Source organism: Crocuta crocuta, unplaced genomic scaffold (assembly GCF_008692635.1).
Source record: "Crocuta crocuta isolate KB4526 unplaced genomic scaffold, BGI_CrCroc_1.0 scaffold85, whole genome shotgun sequence".
Lineage (NCBI taxonomy): Eukaryota > Metazoa > Chordata > Mammalia > Carnivora > Hyaenidae > Crocuta > Crocuta crocuta.
The window spans coordinates 4467984-4494985 of NW_027530620.1; the positions used below are offsets into that span (position 1 = coordinate 4467984).

The 27002-nt window shown below is 37.0% G+C and overlaps 1 protein-coding gene and 1 pseudogene across 2 annotated transcripts in view; one reads left to right on the forward strand and one right to left on the reverse strand.

Annotated features, from left to right (window-relative positions):
- The window catches only part of DOCK7 (dedicator of cytokinesis 7), a 212361-nt gene that overhangs the window by 183314 nt on the left and 2045 nt on the right, over positions 1–27002 (reverse strand). For both annotated transcript variants that reach the window (XM_077768102.1, XM_077768100.1), the window contains exon 2: positions 5843–5948. The gene's annotated coding sequence lies outside the window, so the exon portion shown is untranslated. The remainder of the gene's footprint in view (positions 1–5842; positions 5949–27002) is intronic.
- LOC144234815 (nicotinamide riboside kinase 1-like) overlaps positions 11553–27002 on the forward strand; it is a 19225-nt pseudogene continuing 3775 nt past the window's right edge.

Consider the following 27002-nt stretch of genomic DNA (forward strand, 5'->3'; position numbering starts at 1 on the left):
GTGCATGCTCTCTCTTTTTCTCAAGATAAATAAATAAACTTAAAAGGGGGGGGGCACATTATCTCATGATAATAGCTATGATCCAACATAAATACACAGCAATCTTAAAGGTGTATGTACTAAATAACTATAAATTATGTGAAGCAAAAACTAATAGAACTGAAAGGAAAAATAAGACGTATCTACAATTACAACTGGAAACTTCAAGCCATCTCTCTCGACAACTGATAGACAACCAAAGAGAAAACCAACAAGGGTATGGTAAAATTCAACATCAACATCAACAGGATTTAACTGACATTTATAGAATAGTCTACCCAACAACAACAGAATAAACACTCTTTTCAAAACCCCAAAAAGCATAGGTGTGCCTGCATGGCTACGTCAGTTAAGTGTCCGACTCTTGATTTCAGCTCAGGTACTGATCTCTAGGTCATGAGATTGAGCCGTGGGAGATTCTCTCTATCCCTCTCCCTCAGCGACTCCCCCACTTGGTCTCTCTCTCTCACAGAATAAATAAATCTATTTTTTAAAAAGCCCCCAAAAGCATATACCAAGACAGACCATATCTTGAGGCATAAAACCGGCCTCAACAAATTTAAAAGACCTGAAATCAAAGTGCATTCTCTAACCATAATATAATCAAATTAGAAATTAGCCACAGAAAGATAACAGGAAAATCTCCAAACACTTGGAAACTAAATAATACACTTCCAAATAACCCATGAGTCACAGAAGTCTGAAAAGTGAAATTTAAAAAATACACTAAACTAAATGAAAATACATAAAATTTGTGGAATGAGGGAAATGCAAATCAAAAATACAAGATACTAGTTAATATCCATCACTAGAAAGCAAGTATAGGACAGGAAGTCTTTTGAATGTTCCCAAAATATCATACCAAAAAAGAGAATTACCATATGATCTACTAATTGCACGTCTATGTACTCCACCCAAAAATTGCAAATCGAGACTCAGATTACTAGTACACTCATGTTCATAGCAGCAATACTACCATCAACCCAATGTCCATCAACAGATGAATAAACAAAATGTGATGTACACATACAATGGTATATTCTTAGTCTTAACACAGATGAAACTTTGAAGAACTGCTGAGTGAAATACGCCAGAGACAAAAGACAAATATTGTGGGGCATGTGGGTGGCTCAGTCAGTTGAGCATCTGACTTCGGCTCAGGTCATGATCTCATGTTCATGGGTTCAAGCCCCATATCACGCTCTGTGCTGACAGCTAGCTCAGAGCCTGGAGCCTGTTTCAGATTCTGTGTCTCCCTCTCTCTGACCCTCCCCTGCTGGCACTGTCTCTCTCTCTCTCTCTCTCTCTCAGAAATAAAAATTAAAAAATAAAAAGTAAAAAAATAAAAAAAGACAAATATTGTAAAATTGTACTTTATGTGGTACATAGAGGAGACAAATTAAGAGACGGAAACAGAATAAAGATACCTGGGGACTGAGGAGGGGGGGAAACAGGGAGTTATTGTTTAATGAGTACAGGGTTTCAGTTTGAAAAATTTCTGGCAATGGACAACGGTAATAGACAGTGTAATAATTGTACAACACTGTACACGTACTAATGCCACTGAATTGCACACCTAGAAATGGTTAAAATGGTAAATTTTATGTTATATACAGTTTACCACAATACAAATAGATACAATACAAAAAGATAGATAGGCAGACAGATATACAGACACACAAATGAACAGATTTAAGTGAACCTTTTTTTTGTTTTTAAATCTTTTCAAGGCAATGTTTCTCTGCCCAGGTATTACTTCTAGGGCAGCACACCTTTCAGGATTCAAAGTGTCACAAATGAATATTAATTGAAAATAAATACAAAATTTGGGAGCCCTTGCATATGTCTAATTCTAAATTAATCTTCCGTCAAAGAATGACCAACCATATCAAGAGTAAGTCTTAGGGTAGGGAAAGAAGCTAGGACACTCTCTTAAAAACACTAAATACAGGATAAATAAATGATCTTGTTTCCCAAACTCACACAGGTCACTGGCTTTCAAGGTGTGGTATTAGCTAGACTTGGATCATGGAAACAAATTTATTTTTGACACAACTATCTCCCTGCCTCTGATGCCCATCAGAGACAGATGCTTGAGTTAGTCTTGGAATGTGGTGATGAGCTGATTACAATTTTAAATTATTTTGCAAGGCTCCAAATAAAGATTCTGTATTCAAAGGGAAGAGACTGCAACATGATTTTATAAAAGAGAGTGGCTGGGCAATAAACAGAGTTAAAGGGTGATAAGAAGCAATTAAAGTAGCACAGAACCTCTCACAGACAATGTTAAGATACTGTCTTATTTCAAAACTCATTGTGTTGGAATTTGACATATTTAGTGTTTAAGATCTCTTTCAATCCTTTCTGGTGCACCATCAAAAATTCTGGTATTTGATTAGAGATTGTTTGGGGCTAGGGCAGAGGAGGATAAAAGGGTGATAAGCTGAAGAGTTTCTTTTTGAGGTGATGAAAATGTTCTGAATTTCCTGTGGGGATGGTTGCATATTTCTGTGAACATATTAAATCCCCTGATTTTGTAAATTAAATGGGCGAATTGTTTGGTATGTGAATTAAAACTCAATAAGGCTGTTAAAAAAAACAGATCTAATCAGTTATAGGAAATACAGAAAATAGAGAAATGAGTCTATAAAGGAAGAAATTTCCAAAAAGTTGAATCAGAATCTAATCAGTTATAGGAAATGACACAGAAACAAATCTACAAGAAAGCAGATATAAAATCCAAAAGGCAGGCAATTCTGTAAGACAACTAATCTGATTTTCTCAACAAATCAATGACATAAAATCAAACAAAATTAGAAGTTGGGGGAGGCAGGGGCACTTGGATGGCTCAGTCAGTTAAGGATCTGACTCTTGGTTTTGGCTCAGGTCAAGGTCTTACAGTTCATGAGTTCAAGTCCTATGTCAAGCTCTACACTGACAGCCCAGAGCCTGCTTGGGATTTCTCTCTACCTGTCTCTCTGACCCTCCGCAGCTTGCTCTTTCTCCCCCTCAAAAAATAAATAAATAAAAATTAAAAAGTTAAAAAAATAAAAAGAAGAAGTTAGGGGAGAGAGAAACTGCTTTGATTGTTGTTTTCAGTTTTGTTTTAACACCTGTGATAAGACCAAATCCCATCTAGAAATTTTATGTGGAGCTCCATTTGAATAAACCAAATATATTTATGAGACAATCAGGGAAATTCAGCATGTACTATATGATACCAAGGAATTACTGTTAATTTTGCAAAGTGTGATAACAGCATTGTGGTTAAGTAAGAAAACAGCAATGTCTACACTAGTCTTTATATTTCTGTGTATGTTTATAGATTCTCATAATTTAAAAAGTACTTTATCAGAAAGAATACAAGAAGAAAAATTGCAGTCAGCAAGCTCTGACAACTCTTTGAAGGAACTGTGCTGCAAAGAAGAGCAAAAACATACTGGAGGCTGGGGACAGAAATGTAGGGCAAAAAAGCAGGATTTTTTTAATGGGAGAAATAATAGTATGCTTGTATACTGATGGGAATGATCAGGAAAAGAGAGAGCAAAGGTGATTTAAAAAAAGGGAGAATTATTAAAGTGCTGTATTTGAATAACAGAGAAGTAGGGATTGACTAATCCCTCCTCTTGCTCACTAGCAGTTCATCTAGAGTAACAGGTGAACAGGTAAACTACATGGGTACAGAAAACAATCGGTGCATACAAATGCTGGTAGGAGTATGTGGAAGTTCTTTTCTGACTGCTTCAATTTTCACAAGTACAATATGAAGTCAGGTCATCCTATGAGTGACAATGGGAGTCAGTGATTAGGGGTTAAGAGAAGGAGGCATGAAATAAGTCAACTAAAATAGTAGGAGAATGAATGAACTAGGAAAATATCCTATTTGCCTGGAAATGTTAAAGCCATCATAAGTGAGTGGTCATCAACTGAGTGAGACCAGTCAATGGAATTATGTTTTCTCTAGCCACACTCAGCTGTACAAGTGCAGGTATGAAACAAGCTAGGTTTGAAAAGCACTGAAGAAGGTGTGCTAATGACATGAGAAGTTAAGGAAGTCAAGGGTATGTATACGCAAGAGAGTAATTATAATGATCAACAAAATTTAAGTTTGGTAAGGAAAAAAAAGAAATCATCAAAAGGTGAGAGGCAGGAAAAAGTTAGTAGAATCATGGATTCTAGATTCTGGTGGGGGTGAAAAACAAGTGGGAGTCAGGATGCCAAAATAAGAGAGCAAGAAAGAAAAAAGTAGTAGCCAGAGAGTAAGAAGCATAAAACTGAGATTACTAAGGGGTTAAAATTACTTATAATGAGCAAATCTAAGGTATGACTATAGAAGTGAGTAGCTGAGGTATAATACAGGACATAGGATATCAGTACAGAAAAGGAGTTCAAGATTCTGAGAGGGTATTAAAAGAATCATCTCCATGTACACTGAAATCACCCAGAAATCCATATATTCTGAAACTTCTCCAATCAGCATGTAACTGTTATTAAAAGTAAAATTTCATCTTTAAAAATTATAATAACCATTATAAACATGTCATTTACAAAGCAATCAAACTGTTATGTTCTGGCATACCATCTTTTTGCAATAACTGGTATCCTTTAGCACCTAAATGAAGTGTTAGTTAATAGGGCTCCTGGGTGGCTCAGTCAGTTAGGCCTCTGACTTCAGGTCAGGTCAGATCATGATCTCATGATCTTGAGTTCCAGCCCTGTATAGGGCTCTCTACGTCAGCGCAGAGCGTGCTTTGGATCCTGTCTCCCTTTCTCTCTCTCTGCCCCTCCCCTGCTTGTGCGTGTGTGTGCACACTCTCTCTCAAAACTAAACGTTAAAAAAAAGTGTAAACATATAATTCCATCAAAGTCACTCTTAATTACTTTTTTAGTTTTTGACAAATAGAAGTATATCTTTAATTTATATTTTCACTCTAATAGGTATCAGTTTTTTATCAAAATTGATTATCTTCATGCCAGTTTCCTTAATAAGAAAACATACCACTGGGTGGTTCAGTGGGTTATCTTCATTCCAGTTTCCTTAATAAGAAAACATACCACTGGGTGGTTCAGTGGGTTATCTTCATTCCAGTTTCCTTAATAAGAAAACATACCACTGGGTGGTTCAGTGGGTTAAGTATCTAACTATTGATTTTGGCTAAGGTCATGATCTCAGTTAGTGAGATGGAGCTTGGGATTCTCTTCCATCCTCTCTCTCTGCCCCTCTCCCCACCTCACTTTAAAAATAAATAAATAATAAAAAAAAGAAAAATAAAAAAAAGAAAAAAATAAAATAAAATAAAATATGTTATCCATCATTTCAGTGTTAAAATAAATAAATAAATAAATAAAACTTATTTAAAAAAAAGAAAACATATGTTTATGTCTCTGACATAGCACTGGTTAAGGCAATGATTCAATAACTATATATTACCTTCTATTAATGGGGACATACAATACTACAAATCCACATATTTACCTAATACTGCTTCCGGTAACTATTTCTAGAATAGATTCCTAAATCTTTCTGTAATGAATCAACTTGGATCTGGGAAGTCTTAACTATAAAATTCCAGAGTTGATAAATCCTGAATGTAAAGTTTCAGAGTTGACTAAGAAATCAACACCTATATTACACCTAACACATTTCCCCAACTCAAATTTCAGGAAAGACAGGGGTAGCAACAAGTAAGTTTATGAGACTACTGATGGAACACAATCCACTGGCTCTTGTCTTTCCACTATTTTGTCATGGCCTCATCAGTAACACGCCAGTAACAGCCCATATTTTAAATATGCTACTTACTGTGGTATGATGGGATATATTGCCAACAATGTTGAGGTTTTTGAGCAGTTGGGGAGAACCACTGTATTGTCCAGATATCTGCTTCCTGACTTCAGCAGCCACAGTTCTACAACAAAGAAAGCAAATATATTGTTTTAAAAAGAAAACAACGAGGGCACCTGGGTGGCTCAGTCAGTTAAGCATCTGACTTCAGATCAGGTCATGATCTCGTAGTTCATGAGTTCAAGCCCCACGTAGGGCTCTGAGATGACAGCTCAGAGCCTGGAGCCTGCTTCAAAATCTGTGTCTCCCCTCGCTGTCCCTCCCCAGCTTGCACTCTGTCTTTCTCTCTCTCAAAAATAAATAAACATATAAAAAAATTAAAAAGAAAACAAGCAACCTACTTTAATATGGCAAGAAACCAAGTATGTCAAATATCCATTTAAAAACCAACAAAATCTCAGAGTATCATTTAGGGCCATAAATTTGTGAGATATTTCAGTAAATACTGCCTATAATTATAGCAGAATATCTTTTTGCTGGTGTAGGACACAAAAGTGAAAGCCAACTTACAGAAGGCTTTTTTTTGTATATGGCATTTCAGGGAACATATTTTGGCTTACAACAGAGCAAGAAGCTATAATAAGGTATATATATTAAAATGTGCATATCTTAAAGATATAAAATTCTAAAATATTTTATAAACAAAGAATTACGAAGAAAAAAATTCTTCTTTTCTATCTAATATTACCAGCTCTTCATTTATGCCCCAAAAAACTATTCCCTATTTTTACTTAAGTAATAGAAAATTACCTTAATACTCTGGCATTAATGGCTTTCCACAATCTGACCCTAATCACCTGGCTCCAGTCTTGCATGCCCTTTCCCAAATTCTTGTCAGTGAACATAAGTTGTTTTCTCAATGTTGTTTCTCTCCTGTATTCACAAATTCAATTCTTAACAAGTTTTAAGGCTAAAACTTAAATGATAGGAACTGTATACAAACTTCTTAGCTCAACCCAAACAAAAATAATTCCACCCTTCATTAAAACTCTTATTTATAATCTAATGCATTTTCCTCCTTCCTAGTTATTTTTTCCCACATTTTATATATACTCTATATAAAAAGGCAGTGGTTTAATTCACCATTGTTTTCCCTAAAATATTTATCATGTAGTACTCAAAACAGGTGACTGGGTAACCCTATGAAATATACAATATTATTGAACTTTTTGAAAAATGAAGTAAATCACAAAAGAATTACCGTAATAGACTAGATAAGACTTTATTTGAATTAGGATTAGAGTTTAAAAGTTCCACAATTTCAAGCTGGTTTAGTGACTGTTGGAGGCACGCTAGTATCTCAAATTTGCTCAAATAGCATTTCTAAAAAAAAAATATTTTAGAAATTCAAATAACTTTATATTTCATTAGTCTTCATTTTCCTTACATTTCCCAAAACTATAAAGCAAAATATTCAGTGAGTCCCAAATCCAATAACTAAATAACTTCATCACATTAGTAACATTTTTATTAAACAGAAATTAAAGCCCCCCCAAAAAAGAAATTATAACACAAGAACATAAAATAAACACCACTATCCATAGATTTTGTGCAATTAGCTTTCTGTAGTCAGTATCTAACTTCTACACTACTATCACCAACTGGCCACTTCCTTATTTTACAAAACTAGCCTTCTGGGGTTTTTTTTAGTCTTTTCCAAAAACTAACCTCTACTTTCTCCTATCATTTTATTGCAAATCAGTTGAAATAGGTCTAATGAGTGGGTTTCTGGGCCAGCTTGATGATAGTGTGTCCTGCAGTGTTCTCACGCTTTAGCCTGAATTCAGAGCCCTTGGCGTCTTGGTCCCCATTCAAATATCCAGCTGAATTTCTACATAATCTCACTTTCCAAAAATTATCCAAATTTATGATACAATCTTTTCTCCTTTCTTCTCTTCCATATCCCTTTCCTTTTTTCATATTCAATCATTCTATACATTTATCAAACACTGTTTTGAGCCTACTACTCAATTAGAAACTTTTCATACAACAGTGAAAAAGTTATTCTTTAAATCTTAAGATACTGAATTAGCTCAGCTTTTTTTTTTCAATTATTTTTTTATAGTTTATTTTTGAGACAGAGAAAGAGACAGAGCACAAGTGTGGGAGGGGCAGAATGAGAGGGAGACATAGAATCCAAAACAGGCTCCAGGTTCTGAGCTGTCAGCACAGAACCCAATGCAGGGCTCGAACCCATAAATTGTGAAATCATGACCTGAGGCGAAGTCAGACACTTAACAGATTGAGCCACCCAGGTGCCCCTCAGCTTTAGTTTTTAAATGGGTGATTTGAGGTACTTTAGACTATTTTTGTGTTTTATAAAAGACTAATTCATTATTCATAACTGCTGGAACCTGGAAGTTTATCCTTCAATAGGTAAATGGATATACAAAGTGTGATACATAAATACAATGCAATATTATTCAGCAATAAAAAGAAATATGACATCAAGCCACAAAAGACATGGAAGAACCTTAAAAGAATGCTGCAAGTCAAAGAATCCAGTCTGAAAAGCCTACTTACCGTAGGACTTCAACTATGTGACGTTTTGTGGAAGGCAAACTATGGAGACATTAAAAAACACAGGTGTTGGGACACCAACTGTCAGCACAGCTCTGAGCTGTCAGCACAGAGCCTGGAGCCTGCTTCAGATTCTGTGTCCCTCTCTCCCTCTACCACTCCCCTGCTCATGCTCTCTCTCTCTCTCAAGAATAAATAAACATTAAAAAAAAAACTTAAAAAATAAACAAAAAGAAAAACACAGGGGTTACCCAGGTTGGAGGGGGGAGGAAACAGAAGGATTACTTAAATAGTGCATAGGGAATTTTTAGGGCAGTGAAACTAACTATTCTGTATGATTCTATAGGGATAGTCAGATTCCTTATACATCTGTTAAAACTCACAGAATGTACAACACAACAAGTAAACCCAATGTAATCTATGGACTGTAGTTAATAATAATGTATCCATACTGGTTCATCAATTAAAACAAATGTACCACACTGACTCAGAATGTTAATAATAAGGGAAACTTGCTGGGGAAATATAGAAGGGAATTCTCTGTACTTTCCACCAGATGTGAGAAGACAAGAAAGTTCATTTCAGTTTAGGATTCCCCTTAGTCCTTTTAATGAAGCCTATATGTTGTGAATGCTCACTACTGTGTTTAGTTTAAAATGCCTTAAAATCTCCTGATTCTTTTGTTAAAACTTAGATGAGAATATGAAAAAGTTGTTTCATAGGGTGACATAGAGCAAATATTCTGTGTCTCTCTTCCTCAATGCTGTTCAACTTGGTCTGCCAACCTCAGCACTACCTCACTATTTCTGGGGCTAAACCATAAATAATCTGAATTTCATCAAATGCAATAATGTCTTAATTGTTAAGACCTGCTATTACTTCATGTATAGCTAAGAAAGAAAAACTGTGCCAATTAACCATCATACCATCAATTAAGTAAAAGATATATTCTGTTTGCAGAATATGTTAAGTAGTGAAACTTAAATGAAATATGGTCACATCAGAAACACTTGAACTTTTTCTTTAAGTGACATACAGCAAAAGATAATCCGCATGCTACAAATATTTGTCTTATTTTTATATAACAAAATTTCCTCCGAAAAGAAAATAAGTAGTAATTTGAAAATAAAAACCATTTCTAAAATGGGCTATATTAGCAATAAAAATATTACCCAAACAAGGAATGTATTTATACTGAGACCCTCTGCATAAAAAGATTTCATTGTATGGTAGTGAGAAAAATTTTCCCAAATAAAAAATAAAATCTCTTAACCATACTAAGGCCCAAAGTATTCAAGACAAAAATATGCTGAATAAATATAGTTCCTGATATCAGTTAAAGTCCTTTATTATACAGGAGTCCTTGCTTACCCACATGGAATAGGTCCAAGATCCCCAGTGGATGCCTGAAACTCTGGATTATACTGAACCCTATCTATATGTTTTCTCCTTTACATACTTACTTACGACAAAGTTTAATTTACAAATGATGTGTATTAAGGTGGGCACTTGTTGGGATGAGCACTGGGTGTTGTATGTAAGTGATGAATCACTGGCTTCTACTCCTGAAACCAATACTACACTGTACGTTAACTAACTTGAATTTAAATAAATAATCTTTTCAAAGTGAGGGAGGCAAAGAGATGAACAACAATAAGTACTAAAATAGAGCAACTGTAACAATATACTATAATAAAAGTTACATAAATGTGTTCTCTCAAAATATCTTACTGTTCTGTATTTATCCTTTCTTGTGATGATTTGAAACGATAAATGCCTATGTAATGAGACGAAGTGTGAGGTGAATGCTGTAGGCACTACAGCATGGCATTAGGCTACTACTGAAATGAGAGATGTCAGATGGTCAGAAGAGGATCTTCTACTCTCTAAGGTTGATAATGGAATTAAAACTGGATAATGGGAGACTTCTATAGATTGCTTTTTCCAGTAATTATTTTTCCTACTCCTAGTGATAGCTCTATAGCAGGGAAATACAGGAAGTCTTTTTTACTTCTAATAAGCCATTAATATTAACTGTGAAGTGGAAAGTATAAATCAAAAATTCCATAAGTACTTATGCTCCTAAATTATGAGAGAGTACATTCTTCCCCACCTAAAAGAACGTGATCGAACACTTGACCAATTTGCCTCCTTATCAACTGTCTCCACGTCCACAAGCTCCCTCATTATGCCAACATGCACTACAATTTTCACAAGAGAAAGCACTCACTAAGGTCATTCACCATAGGATATTGGAAATAACCAACAAAGGACTCACATCCTGAAGGAAATTATGTTGAATTTATTCTTTCTTCTAATCTCCTCCCACTTTCAGATGCTGCATCCGACTATGATTTCCAGAATGACCAATCTGGGCCTCTCTCATCTCTAGTCATTCTTCATGGGACCAGAAGTAAAACCTTAGTAAAGATGAGTAAGGAGAGGGAAGCCTGGTAGACTTTACCTCTCTTGATCTCAGGGTTCTAAGTTCAAGTCCCACATAGAGCTTACTTAAAAAATAACATAAATCTAAAAATAAATAAATACAATTCACAAAAAAGAAGACTAAGGGGAGTTTAGACAAAAATAGAAGAGTTTAGTTGAGCTTCTGCTATGAAGTCACAAAATATAGCTGCAATGTACTACGTCAAGTAAGAAAATAAGATCTCTTGGAACTGGTACTGTATATATGTAACACAGAAGTCAGAAAAGAAAGGAAGGGTAGAAGGATACACCAGGCAATATACCAGCTAAAAGAATGCATCAGAGACGAGGCAAAAAAGGGCTAGCAAAATCCCCAAAAGTAAATGGAAAAGAGCAGCTGATACTCTAGTTCTGTGATTATCCAAACCCAAGACTGGTGATTGATGGGTTGAATCATAGTTCTACCATTGTGTATAGTTGACATTAAAGATAACGAAGAGCAAAATTTAAAAAAAAGAAAAAAAAAACCAATAGATTAGATCTGGGCCACCTCTGACCCAGTAGGGATGGGGAGAGAGGGACCATGGGCCTCAGTTAGCGATCTCTGGGGGTTGCGGTGGGTCAGTTACAGGCATGCACTTGGCCAGCATTTCTGCCACTTTGTCTGGGAGGAATCAAACTGGCACCTGGAAACTTTGGGAAGATGTGGTTTTCAAAGGTAATTATGAAAACATTTGTCATTGGAATTAGTGGTGTGACAAATGGTGGGAAGATAACACTGGCTAAGAAACACCTCCCAAACTACAGTATCGTATCTCAGGATGATTTCTTTATGTCACAGTCTGAGATAGAGACAAATACAAATGGATTTCTGCAGTATGACATGCTTGAAGCACTTAACATGGAAAAAATGATGTCCACCATTTCCTGTTGGATGAAAAGCCCAAGACAGTGGAAATGCTAAGGAATTTCCCATATTAATCATCAAAGCCTTCCTTCTCTTTAATTGTAAGCCCCTGGACACTCAATGGAACAGAAGCTACTTTCTGACCAGTCCATATGAAGAAGAGGAGGAGAGGTACAAAGGTCTATGAGCCTCCAAACCCTCCAGGGTACCTGGATGGCCAAGTGTGACCCATCTATCTAAAGTACAAACAAGAAATGGAGACATCAGGTGGGAAATGGTTTACCTACACAGAACAAAATCTAAAGAGGACCTCTTTTCACAACTGCATGAAGATCTACTACAAGAAATAGCAAAGAAAAGTGTTTGCAAGTAGCAACATAAAGATGGAGCGTACTGAATCCTTCCTGAGATGAATTAGGAAACTCAAAGGGGTATGTTTAAGAGCCTTAGGGGCACCTGGGTGGCTCAGTTGGTTAAGCGTCCGACTTCAGCTCAGGTCATGATCTCACAGTTCGTGGGTTCAAGCCCTGTGTCAGGTTCTGTGCTGACAGCTAGATCAGAGCTTGGAGCCTGCTTTAGAATCTGTATCTCCCTCTCTCTCTGACCCTCCCCTGCTCACGCTGCCCCTCTCTCTCTCTCAGAAATAAAAAAATTAAAAATTAAAAATTAAAAAAAAACATTAAGAGCCTTAAACAAGATACAATATGTAGTTTGGTATGATGACAGCTGTTGGTTCATTTGTTTGTGTTATCAAGCATGGTTTCCCCAATACGTGGAACAGTAAATAGTGATCCATGCCAAAAGACAGGAATTTACCTTGATAAGTTGTCCTCACCTCCAAAGGGTACAGAGATACAGAATAGCTCACAAACAATGAGTCAGTTCCTCTAATGATTGTCAAACTTTTCCGAATGGGACCCAGAGTACAAAATAAGGCTTATATCACAATCCAGTATATATGCAATCTATTATGTCTGTACGTGTTGATGTCTGTGTGTATGTATGTATCTCTGTGTATGTAGATACAAATGTGTATGATGTGTGTGTACATATACACACATATCAAGTAACACAAAGCATTTACCTTAGATGTAATGCATGGTGATATTTTTCTATTTGTAATTTTTCTTTTAATATTCATTACCATCCAATGCCACAGCCTACCTCCTGCAAATAAAGGCTTTTTTAGGAGTAGCAGTCACACTGAATAAATCAACAATTTACTAGGGGGAAAAATAAAGAAAACAATAGATTAAAGAAATGCAACACTGTGTTACCTACTTATTTGTGCCAAAAAAATGTTTAACCTGAATTGAATCAAACCTATGCATTTAACATCCAGTTTACAGGAAATGCAGAGAACACTGTTAACAAACTGGTGCCAAAGGAAGCAATCAGACAAAAGTCAGAAGGCAGCTCATCCTGTATTGCAAGTCTCTTAAACAAATCAGCATGATGAGTACATAAAGACAGGCTAACTTTTAGCATAAAAAAGACTTCATGTGAAAAAAGTAAAGTCTATTTAAAAGAAGAAAAAAAGACTTAGAGATAAAACTAAATGTAATGAATGGTTCCTAACTGGATCCTGGTTTGAACAACTTAGCTATAAAACACATTGCTGGGGATGAGAAATTTGAACAGGAACAAGGTATTACACAATTAAGAATTACGTTTTTTTTTTTAATATGTGAAAACAGTATTATAATAATGTAAGAAACATCCCTATATTTCAAAGATGCAACTGAGGTCAGCAATTTAGCTTTAAACTCTTCAGTTATTATTAATCTACCTTAATGGACAAAACTAACAAACTATGGAATACAGATGGGGCAAATACTCTTCGAGACACATATCATGTCCTCCGTAAAGTCCTGCCTGATTATTTCTGTTCTGTCCCACTCAGGTTAGATACTCCTTCTCTGTGCTTTCCAAGTACTCTGTGTTCATCCATATACATTCATGGAAAAAGAGTTTCCAGGAGGCTAATTCAGGGGCAGCAGACTAACCACACTGCTTTTTACCATGGACTAAGAACCTGGCCTTGCTGACAAAGTTTGATTTCAGCAGAAGAAAGCCCAATGTTTGTAAACATTCTCTTTGATAGAAGCACATAAACTGCAAAGCAGGTTCTCCTGCAGGTTACTAATGCAACCCTCCAGTATAAAAGTATAGTTGGAGAAAAAAAGAGACCGTGAAGGATTTGAGAACCTGGCTTCTCAGGCTTGGCACATTCTTACTCTTTTCAGAAGCACCTTTGCAATTTCTTGAGGAATTAGGGAGGGCAAGGAAACTACTTCTGATTGGAGTATGCTATGCTGGCTCTTACTTTGCACAAATGTCTCAAAGCAGGTTAATATCTGCCATTAAAGAAAATGTATATTCTTTCATTTTGTCTGGTGGCACTTTTCTATCAAAAATGATCTCCTTGTGATAACCAAACAATATCATAGACGTAGATTCTATCAAGTTGTTTTGAAATCTATTTACCTATCTATCTCTTTGCAAGAAACCAAGCAATAAAAGGTGGGACCTCATTTGCCTTTGCACCCTCTAGCAGAGCGTCCGGCATATCCTGATTACTTAATAAATGTTCAAGCTGAAGTGAAAAAAATGGGAATAGAGAGAAATTTTCATAGTTCTTTCCCTGCAGGAAAGTAGTTCAGTAAAAATGCTAGAATGGAACAATGGATGTGAGCTTCTTGAGGACAGGGACTATATATCCTATTAATCTTTACCAACTTAATATTTGAGATGATGGAGAGAGAAAAATAGAAATGGAGACACGGTTATAAGATGCAAACAAAGGGGCGCCTGGGTGGCTCAGTCGGTTAAGTGTCTGACATCGGCTCAGGTCATGATCTTGCGATTCATTGGTTCAAGCCCTGCGTTGGGCTCTGTGCTGTCACCTGGAGCCTGCTTCAGATTCTTTCTCTCCCTGTCTCTCTGTCCCTCCCCTGCTCACGCTGTCTCTCTCTATCTCTCAAGAATAAATAAACATTAAAAAAATCAAACAGAGAAAAAGAGATAGGGAGTAAGAGTGAATTTTGAGACTACTTGGTTTATGAACCTTCCAAATACCTTTTAGAGAAAACTAATTTGCAAGTATGGTTGGTTTTTAATCAATTGGGAAAGGACAAGCAATTATGCCTTTTTTATCTATTACTGTCAAATAGGTAAATATTTGCTGGGGGGTGGGGGGGTGGAATCTGAATCCATAGAAGAATTCTGAATGTATAACCTTTTCTTTAAGAGCCTCGTTGACATCATTATTGTCCCATTTGTGAAGTGAAACACAATGTTCTATCCTATATGAAACTCTTCTTTTTAAACAAGATAAATGATATTTTTTTACTTATGTCAAATTAGTCTCTAATACGTCTTTAGCATATCTGCAAAGAACTGGTTCAAGAACTATGTTCAAACCCTATGTAAATAAAGTTATTATGAGAAGCAGAGGAATTAAGATTTTCCAACATGGAGAAAAAAAACAAAGAAACAACTCTGTAAAAGAAGACATCTTTTGAAGTAGGTTCCACATCCAAAATGGGGCTTGAACTCATGACCCTGAGATGAAGAGTCACATGCTCTACTGACTGAGCCAGCCAGGGGCCCCACACAGACATCTTTTAAACAAGAAAACAAAAGGGGCGCCTGGGTGGCTTAGTCGGTTAAGCGTCCGACTTTCGCTTAGGTCATGATCTCGCGGTTCGTGGGTTCGAGCCCCGCGTCGGGCTCTGTGCTGACTGCCAGCTCAGAGCCTGGAGCCTACTTCGGACTCTGTGATTCCCTCTCTCTCTGACCCTCCCCTGCTCACGCTGTCTCTCTCCTAGAAATAAATAAAACATTAAAAAAAATAAATAAATAAACAAGAAAACAAAACATATATATACCCGGCATTAAAAAATTCAAATTTCACAAAGAGGTAAAAACAAAAGGTACATCTCTCTACCCTCTCCAATCCTCAATCCTGTTCCCCAAATGTAACCACTTAATATTTTATCAGATATCCTTCAAGAAAAAGATGTATGGGGGTGCCTGGGTGGCTCAGTCAGTCAATCATCTGATTCTTGATCTCGGCTCAGGTCATGATTTCAAGGTGCATGAGTTTGAGCCCCATATAAGGCTTCTTGTTGATAGCACAGAACTTGCTTGGGATTCTGTCTCTGCCTCTCCCCTGCATGCGTGCGCACTCTCTATCTCAAATAAACACATAAACTTTAAAAGAAAAAAAAGATGCATCTACTTTTTAATGTCCACATATGACATCATACAATAAAAAAGAAACTTTTCTTGATACCTTATATTATATACTTCATATTTCTTGGGAATCTTTCCATATCAGCACATAAAATTAATAATAGTCTAACACTACTTACCAAGCACTTACAATGTGTGTGCCAGATACTGTGTAAAGGGTTAGATTTGTTATACCTCATTTAATCCTCAGAAAATCTCTATGAAGGAGGCATTTATTAGGATACTTAAGCATCAAGAGGTTAAGGTCACATAATTAATAAGGAATAAAACCAAGATCTGAACATGGAGCCCCACTCTTAAACATTGCTCTCCTAGTTTTTATCAGCTACAGAGTCCAGGATATGGGTAAATCAGAATATATTTAACCAACGGTCTACTAATAAACATTTAGGCTATTACTAGTTTTTGGAAAGATTATCACTGGAATCCAAGCTCTCTGAGGGATTTTCGTCTACATCTAAAATTATGAATGATCCTTATATTCTCTTTTGGGTCTTTTGTATTTCCAAGTTTTCTGCAGCACTATATTTTACTCTATAGTCAGAAAAAATAGATATTTTTAGATAAACTTCAAAAATAAAGTAACTTTCCTAAGCTTATTAAAGGGGGAGAGGCAGGGTTTGAATTCAGATCCTAAGGCCTATTTCCTTGCAAGCAAGTTTCCAAAGGTAAATGATTCTAGCTATAGTTCACATTAATGAGTTCTCTATTCCTTTTTTTTTTTTTAAGGTTTATTTTCGAGAGAGAGAAAGAGAGAGAGAGGCGGAGAGAGAAGGAGACACAGAATCTGAACCAGGCTCCAGGCTCTGAGCTGTCAGCACAAAGCCTGACATGGGGCTTGAACTCACAAACTGTGAGATCATGACCTCAGACAAAGTCGGACGCTTAACTGACTCAGCCACCCAGGCGCCCCTGAGTTCTCTATTCTTAAAAAACAAACCTATGAGGTCAGCTAAAGATACTCAGTGAAAATGTCTAGTGTATACACTTTTTTTTCTGTTTATTATTGAGACAGAGAGAAACAGAGCATGAGTTGGGGAGGGGCAGAGAGAGAGGGAGACACAGAATCTGAAGCAGGCTCCAGGCTCTGAGCTGTCAGCACAGAGCCTGATGCGGGGCTCAAAACCACAAACTATGAGATTATGACCTGAGCCGAAGTCAGACTGAGCTTAACTGAATGAGCCACCCAGATGTCCCAACACTAACATATTAATAGGAACAGTGTAATTACAACCACCAATCAGCACTGTTATGATCTGCTTCCTATCTTTTCATGGATGGCTAAACAAAACTCCCATCTGAGGCCCTGTCACTTGTCAGTTAGCGTGTGTTGAATTCTTTAGGAATTTAGGTTCAGAGAGGGCCAGTAACCGCTAAAGGTCTAAGAAAAACAAAAACACATAGGGGCTGATTTCTTGAAGCCAAAGAACAGAAACAGTCCTTCTATATAATATACTTAGCATTTAAGACATAGTTCCTCTTTGGGGGAGGATAAGGGAAAAAAGAATGTTGATGACTCATGTGTCCCATCTGACACAATTTTGGAATAACTCATAAGTCAAAGATTTAGAAAGCACTGTTTGAAAGGGACATGGATGTCTCCATCAGTCTGATCTAGAACATTCCACCATATCTCAGTTTCCTCAACTAAAACATGGTAATAACATTGTTGTCTACCTCATGCAACATATCAGCTTATAACTAAAGAAAAAAAGAATTTAAAAATTTACCATTTGAAAAAATTAACACTGATCTGAAACTGGCAACTAAAAAGAAAACTGAGGAGGGAGAAAACCTCTACTGTAAAAAGTTAACCTTCCGAAAAGGAGATAAATGTATCTTCAATTCCACCCTACTTCATAAAAATAAAGCCAGGCTCTCCCACAAACATATAAACTATATCCTGTATACAATTAGTTGCTAAGTCCTATTCAAGCTCCTAAATATTTTTCAAATCTTTGTCTTCTTCCCTGTTCTATAGCATCTGCCTACAAATAGCATCATACTTAATGGTGAAGGTCTGAATGCTCTCCTTAGACCGGGGAGAAAGCAAAGATATCTGCTCTCGCTATTCAACACTGTACTAGAAGTTCTAGCCAGTGCAGCAGGGGAAGGAAAGAAAGAGATGGAAACAAATCAAGGGTGTTCAGATTGAAAAGGAAAAAATAAAACTCTTTACTCACAGCCAACATAATCCTATATGCAGAAAATCTAAGGAACTCACACAAAAAAAAAAAAAAAAAAAAAAAAAACCNGCCCCGAGCATCGGACTCTTGATCTTGGCTCAGGTCATGATCTCACTCACAGTTTGTGATTTTGAGCCCACATCAGACTCAGCGCTGACAGTGTTGAGCCTGCTTGGAATTCTCTCTCCCTCTCTTTCTGCCCCTACCCCAGTCACGTGCACTCTCTCTCTCTTCCCCCCCGAAAATTAAACAAACAGGAAAAAAAAACTACTAGAACTAACAAGTTTAGCAAAGTCAGGGGAGACCAGTTCAATATTCAAAAATCAATTGTTATCTCGATATACTACAATGAACAAACCAAAAATAAGTTTTTAATTCCATCATGGTAATATCAGAAGCAATACTTAGATTTAGCAAAAGAAGGACAAGACTTACATACTGAAAACCTTAAAACTTTGTTCAGAGAAATTAAATAGTATCTAAACAAATGAAAACACAGTCTGTGTTTGTGGATCTGAAGACTCAGTACAGTCCAAACTAATCTATAGATTCAGCATAATAATCCCTATCAAAATCCCAAAAGGATTTTTGCAGAAATTGGCAAACTTTATTACTGATGTTGATTCTGAAATGTCTATGGAAATACAAAAAATCCAGAATGAGTAAAAACAATTTTGAAAAAGAAGTAAAAAGTTGGAGGATTCAAACTTCTGGATTTCAAAATTTACTATAAAGTAATACTATTCAAAACACTGTGGTACTGGTCTTAGAACAGACATACAGATCAATGAAACAGAACCGAATGTCAAGAAATAACCACATTTATGGTCAACTGATTTTTGAAAAAGCTACCAAGGCAATTCAGTGAGACAGAAATAGTCTTTGCAACAAGAGTGTTGCAAAAGAACATTTACATGCAAAAGATGAATTTAGACCCTCACCTCACACCATGCACAAAATAATTAATGCAAATGGATCATAAACCTAAAGTAAAAGCTAAAACTATAAAAACTTGTAGAAGAAAACAGGAAGGAAATCTTGACCATGAATTAAACAGAGTCTTAGAGAATGACACCAAAATCATGATTTGTAATAAGAAAAAAAATTTAATGCACTGGACTTCATCAGAATTTATTATCTCTGTGCTTCAAAATTCACCATTTAGTAAATAAGAAACTAAGCAGACAGGGAGACAATATTTGTAAATCATGTGTCTAATAAAAGACTTGTATTCTGAACATTTAAAAAAAAAAACTCCTACAATTCAAAAACAAGATAAATAACCAATTTAAAAATGAGGAAAAGACAGGAATAGATATTTCACCAAAGAAGATCTGTGAATGGCCAATAAGCACACGAAAACATCACAAATCATTAGGGAAATGCAAATCAAAACCACAATGAAATGCCACTTCACACTCATTAGAATGCCTATAATGAAAAAGAAAACAAGAACAAGTTGTTAGCCAGGATATGGAAAAATCTGAGCCCTCACACATTGCTGATGAAAATGTAAAATGGTGTAGTTGGTGTAGAAGAGTTCAGCAGTCCTTAAAAGTTAAACATAAAATACCAAATGACCCAGCAATTCCATTCCTAGGAATATACTCACAAGAACTGACAATAGGTGTTTAATAGAAACTTGTACATGAATGTTCACACGAGCACTATTCACAATCGCCAAAAGGTAGAAACAACCTAAATGTCCATCAACTGATGAACAGGTAAGCAAAATTCCACATACAGTGGAGTATTATTCAACTATAAAAAGAAATGAAGTACTCACACATGCTATAATATAGATGAGTCATGAAAATATTATGCTAAGTGAAGAAAACCAGGCACAAAGGGCTACATATGTTCAGGAAAGGCAAATCTAGATAAAGACAGGCAGAAAGTGTATTATTAGTGGTTGCCTGGAACTTAGGATGGGAACAGGAAGTAAATGGGCACAAGGATTTGGGGGGGGGGGAGGTGGAAATGCTCTAAAAGTGGATTGTGGGTGATGGTTTCTCATAACTCTATAAATTTACTAAAAATCACTGAATGGTACACTTAAAATGAATTAATTTATGATATGTAAAGTATACCTTACTAAAGTTCTTTTTAAGAAAAAAAAAAAAAAAACAGGGGGAGCCTGGGTGGCTCAGTCAGTTAAGCATCTGACCTCAGCTCAGGTCATGTCCTCAGTCCATGTCCTTCAGCTCAGTCCATGAGTTCAATCCCCACATCGGGCTCTGTGCTGACAGCTCAGAGGCTGAAACCTGCTTCAGATTCTTTGTCTCCCCCTCTCTGCCCCACTGATGCCTGTGCTCTGTCTCTCTATCTCTAATCTTAAATATAAATATTTTAAAAAGAAGAAAAGAAAAAAAAAAAAAAAAAAAAAAAGAGAGAGAGCTAGAGCACTTGGGTGGCTCAGTCAACTGAGCAGCCGACTTCAGCTCAGGTCATGATCTCATGGTTCATGAGTTCCAGCCCCACATCAGGCTCTGCACTGACAGTGAGAAGCCTGCCTGGGATTCTGTCTCCCTCTCTTTGCCCCTACCCCACTTGTGTGCGGTCTTTTTCTCTCTCTTTCTCTCTCTCTTTCAAAATAAATAAATAAAAGAAAAAAAAGAGCTAAGAAATGACTGGAATTGCTCTGTGAAGGTAGGAGGAAGAAACTACTTCCCCAGACAAAGAAAGAATGATGAAGGGAAGAAAAAGGAGAGGCAGAGTGGAGTCTCTAAGAAAGTCTTGCACCCTTTGGCTCCTTCCCACAATCACTGTATCTTCAACAAAGTTTATGAAAATGATTAAATGGCTGATATGAGAGCAGTTTTTTGATGTCAGAGGACAAATGAGAAACACCTCATGATGATGCAGGAGTGCAGATGCAGAAAGAGGCACAGGAAGTCCAAAACACAAAATCCAAGAAGACCTCCTTATGAGGGCTAGGGGTTGGCATTAAAGTCAGAGCTAAGCTTAAAGTTTTAAGGAATAGGAATCCACAGCTGCATCAGGTTACATCATTTTTCTTCAGATTTTTGTATTTAACAGTTACATTTAAATTTTAGTGGATAGTACAACAGACTATATCGCTATATGTTTAAATAATTTTAGGGATGCTGAACAAGTTACAATGACCAATTTTAAAGAATATCACTTGTTTTGGTGTGACCAGAACTCTTCCCTCCTCCTTCTTTTTGTTTAGAAACTCCTTTTTGGTAAGGAACTCCTCACTTAAGATTGGGTGGGCCTGACACCATCACATGAGGTGAACATGTGCCCCAGGAACAGCCAGCATCCCCTATATCCCTAAACATAGTAATTGGTTCAAGGAAGGACATGTGATACAAGCCAGACCAATAACTAAGCTCCTGAATGTTTTCTGCCAAAACTAAATAATAGGATTTGAGCCTAGGGCTGTCAACAATCATTGTAACCATTCAGTGGAAAATATATCAAAGACACTAAAGATGAGAAGCTGCTGATACCATCTGTATCCCTGGACCTGATATACTCAGTTATATGCAAATTAATATGACTGGAGTTTCTGTCAAATGCAACCAAAAAGTCACCTCTGTAAAAAGCCACTGAAAAATTAGTGACACATCTACACTGGTTGCCACAGGGGTCTAAATGATGCAACCCAGAAGTGAAGGGGAGTTCATTCTCTGAGGAGGCTGAATGCAAGAGAAAAGCAAGGAGATAAAACTTCTTCTAGACTCCCATCTACTGATGTGAGAAACTGTTCCTCTGTCCAAAGATACCCTGTATGACCAAGCAAGCAAACCTGCCAAACAATGTCTCTCCAGTCCTTTGTGAAACAGTGGCCAATGAGATAAGGTATCACCTTACATTGTTTCCCATCTCTGCCTCACTTCCCTTTTCTCATGATCCCTGGGATTATGCCTCCCAGATAAAACCTCAACTCTTAATCCTTGTATTGGTCTCTGTTTTCTAGGGAACTCAGATTAAAAGAGTATCTACGAAAAAACCTACAGCAACCATTAGGCTTACTATTTTTTTTTATAGTTTATTATCAAGTTGGTTTCCATGTAACATCCAATGCTCATCCCGACAAGTGCCCTCCCCCGCCTCCATCAGCCCTCAGTTTGTTTTCGGTATTCAAGAATCTCTCATGGTTTGCCCCCCTTCCCTCTCTCCAACTATTTTTCCCCTTCTCCCCCATCGTCTTCTGTTAAGCCATTAGACTTACTATTAAGTGAAACATAGAAAGCTTTCCCTCTGAGATCATAAACAAAACGAGGATGCTCAGTATTCATACAATGTTAAGTAGAACAATAATATTCTACATAGTAATGGAAGATAACCATCTATAGAGCAAAACAAAAAGTAAATCAGCTATAAGGTTTGGAAAGGAAAAAACAAAAATTCATAATTTCCAGATGATATGGCTGTCTATATAGAAAATATAAAAAATATAAAATTCACAGATGCATTTTTAGAATTGACATGAGTTAAAGAAGGTATATAGCTAGATACAAAATGGTTATATACCTAGAAATAAATCTAATGACAGATATGCAAAAACCTTACAGAGAAAATTATAAAATTTTGTTGTATGATATAAGGAAGACCTAAATAAATGAAGAGATACACCGTAATCAAGGATTGAAAACTCAGTATTATAAGGATGTCATTTCTCTGTCAAATTGATGTATAGATTCAATGTAATCCCAATCAAATGCTAATAGGACTTGGGAATTTTTTGCTTGTTTTTTGGTGCATTCTAAAATATACAAGGAAATTCAAAGGAGTAGGAGAAGGCAAGACACTTTTTTAAAAGGTGGGGGAATTATTTTACCAAATTCCAAGGCTTATTATAATTAAGATTGTTTCTAGTTGGTGAAAATGTGTATAACCAGACCAATGAAACAAAACAGAGAACCCAAAGACCTACAAATAATGACACAATCTATTATAGAAGTGGCAGGGCAGGTCAATAAGGAAAGGACACTGGGAAAAAAATTAAAATTTTTATAAACATATCAAGTCCAGGTGGAATATAAACCTAAATATAAAGGTGCCAACTAGAAGGTTTATGATAACACAGATGAATATCAGAATGACCACAGGGTAATACAATATTTCTTTTTAAGTTTATTTATTTATCTTGAGAGAGAGAGAGAAAGAGCAAGTGAGCAGGGGAGAAGCAGAGAGAAAGAGAGGGAGAGACTCCCAAGCAGGGTTTGTGTTGTCAGCACAGAGCCCGACCAGGGGCTCCATTCCACAACCATGAGATCATGACCTGAGCGGAAACCAAGAGTCAGACACTTAACTGACTGAGCCACCCAGGCACCCCCACAGGGTAATAAAATATTTCTTAAATAAGACCTCAAAAGCACTAACCATTAGAAAAGAGAAAGAGAGAAACTGATTTGAGTATATTAAAACTGAAAACTTAGTTTTCAAAAGACTCCATAAAAATAATTTCTTCAGAGAGCGAGCGTGCATGAGACAGAGCGAAGGAGAAGGGCAGAGGGGGAGAGAGATAGACATTTTTTTTTTTTAGTGTTTTCATTTATTTTTGAGAGAAAGACAGCACAAGTGGGTATGGGGCAGAGAGAGGAGACAAAGAGGCTCTGAAGCGGGCTCTGCACTAATAACAGTGAGCCTGATATAGGGCCCAAACTCATGAACCCAGAGATCATAACCTGAGCCAAAGTCAGACGCTCAACCAAGCCACCCAGGCACCCAGACAGTGCCTTAAGCAGGCTCCACATTCAACCCAGAGTCCAATGTGGGGCTCAATCCCATGATCCTGGGATCATGACTTGAGCCTAAATAAAGAGTCAGATGCTCAACTCACTGAGCCACTGAGGTCCCCCTCCATAAAAAGAATTTTTAAAAACCACAGAGTGGGCAAAGATATTTGCAAAACATATAATCAATAAATGGATTAATACACTGAATATGTATACTCACACAAATCAATAAGAATACAAAGGGAAAAAAAAAAGAATGGCAAAAGATTTAAATAGGCAATTTACAAAAGAGCAAATTCAAATAGTCAATATACATACAAAACAGAGCTCAACCTCATCAGTAATCAAGTAAATACAAATTAAAACTTTTACAGTAAGATAGCATCATGCATGCATCCACCAGATTGATAAAAATGAAAAAGTTGGCAGTACCAAGTAATGGCAACTATGTAAAACAACACTGTTGTGGGAGTGTGTATTTCTTCAGGTATCTTTGAAAACAGTTTAGCATTACCAGATAAACTTAATAAAACTGCTAAGACAAGCAATAAAAAATACCTAAGGACCAGCAATCTCATACCTGAGTATATACCCTAGAGAAACTCATCCACATGCATACCAGAATACATGTACAGGAATGTTCATAGGTATATCGTTTTGTTTTGTTTTGTTTAATGTTTTATTTAGTTCTGAGAGAAAGAGAGCATGGGCAGGGGAGGGACAGAGAGAGAGGGAGACACAGAATCCCAAGCAGGCTCAAACTCCTGAACTACAGATCATGACCTGAGCCAAGTCAGAAGCCCAACGGACTGAGCCACCCAGGCATCCCAGGACATTATTTCCAATAGCCACAAACTGGAAACAATCCAAATGTCCATCTACTGTAGAATAAAAAACTGTGGTATATTTACACAATGAAACAATATAAAGCAATATAAATGAACTCCAACTATCTATAACATTATAAATTAATCTCACAGAATTTGATGAAAAGAAGCATCACGAGAAAACACAACATACAATATGACTGTATTCAAATGAATTCAAAAACAGAAAAAAATATATTGCTTAGAAATGCATTTATAGGGGGCACTTGGGTGGCTCAGTCAGTTAAGCATCCGACTCTTGATTTCGGCTCAGGTCATGATCTCAAAGTTCATGAATTCAAGGCCCACACAGAGCTCTGCAGTGACAGTGCAGAGCCTGCTTGGGATTCTGTCTCCCTCTCTCTCTGCCCTTTCCCTGCTGGCTCTCTCTCTCTCTGTCTCTCAAAATAAATAAAAATAAATTGAAAAGACACAAGACAAGGGAAGGGAAGGGAAGGGAAGGGAAGGGAAGGGAAGGGAAGGGAAGGGAAAGGGAGGGAAGAAATGCATTCACAGGTGGAAAGAATAAAGAAAAGCAAGGAAATGGTCATCCCCAAAATAAGGACAGTGGATTGGAGTGGTTTGCAGAAAAGCGTAAGATTGAGAAAAGAACAGAACAGATAGATCTGAAAGAAAAAACAACAGAACAGTTACAGAGATAGAAATGGAGTAGAGCATTTGTCGGGGGTACAAATAAACTAGAGAATAAGTCAACAAGAGGACCAGATTATAGATGACTTTAAAAGGCAGGCAATAGGGGCACCTGGGTGACTCAGTCAGTTAAGTGTCCAACTTCAGCTCTGGTCATGACCTCATGGTCCATGAGTTTGAGCCCCACATCAGGCTCTGAGAGCCTGGAGCCTGCTTCAGATTCTGTGTCTCCCTCTCTCTCTGCCCCTCCCCTGCTTGCACTTTCTATCAAAAATAAATAAACATTTTTAAAAAATTAAAAGTAAAATAAAATGCAGGCAAGAGTTTGGGTTTAACACTGCAGGAAGCCACTATATATTACTCAACAAAAGAATGCCATGATAAAAGCTATAATTTAGGGAGACCTCATTTCCAACACATTTGAATTACAGGAGGTAAGAGATTAGATCAGCTCTGGTCCCGCTGAGGTTATCTAGAAGTGATGTAATGGAAGATGTTACAAGGTGGCAGAGCGGCATTCATTCAAACACTTCTTACATGTCCAGTTTACACAAGATTCTGTGCTTGACTCTAGAGATAAAAAGACACAACCAGCCATCAAAGACCTCTGGAAAAGCAGTATAAAGTAGGGGAAAATGGGGAGTGTGGGAGATGGGGGACAAGAAAAATTACAAAAACAAAAACCCAAAAAAAAGAGCTCATGAAATCAGTGATGAAGAAAAAAGTCAAAGGTCCCTAATCCTCAAGCATTCTATAATTCCAGTACACATAAAAGTACCATGGGAAGCACAACCACATGGCCCAAGGACCAATGAGAACAAGCAGGAAGGAGCTATGACTGTACTACATACATGTGAGAAATGTGACTAGAAAAAAGGGAATGTCTGGTTGGCAGCTAGAAATGCCAGAAGATTCAATAGTTCTTTGTTTTAGGATGAGAAAGGCACAATAAGTCTTGTGGTTTAAGGAAAACATCCATAGAAAGAAACAGACTGAAGATGCTAGAAACGAAAGGAAAGAATTATGAGATCAGATTCTGAGAGAGGTGGCAAGGTGTGGGGTTCAAAGGACAAAACACTAGGTAAACTTTGGAGAAGGCACATCTTACAGGCTCATGAGAAAGATGGTTAAAAGGTTATAGGAACAGTAGCATGCTGAGGTTATGGTGGACTCATGTTAAATGGTCTTAACTTTTCAGCGAAAGATGGGGGTAGGGAAACACATTATTAAGAGAAATGACTTAGAGTAAACCTCATTTCAAATGAGAACACATTCATTAACAAAAGATCAACTCTGCACTGTTCTGCTCTTCCTCAAACGCTAATCTGCAACTCAGGGGCAAGAAAGAGGTTAAACACTGAGGGGCGCCTGGGTGGCTCAGTCGGTTTAGTATATGACAGTTCATCGGTTCCAGCCCTGTGTCGAGCTCTGTGCTGACACTGTGGAGCCTGGAGCCTGCTTAGGATTCTGTGTATGTGTCTCTCTCTGCCCTTTCCCCGATCATGCTTTGTCTCTTCCTCTCTCTCAAAAAATAAACATTAAAAAAAATTTTTTTTAAAGAAAGAGGTTAGACATTCAGCATTAAGAATTGGTAAG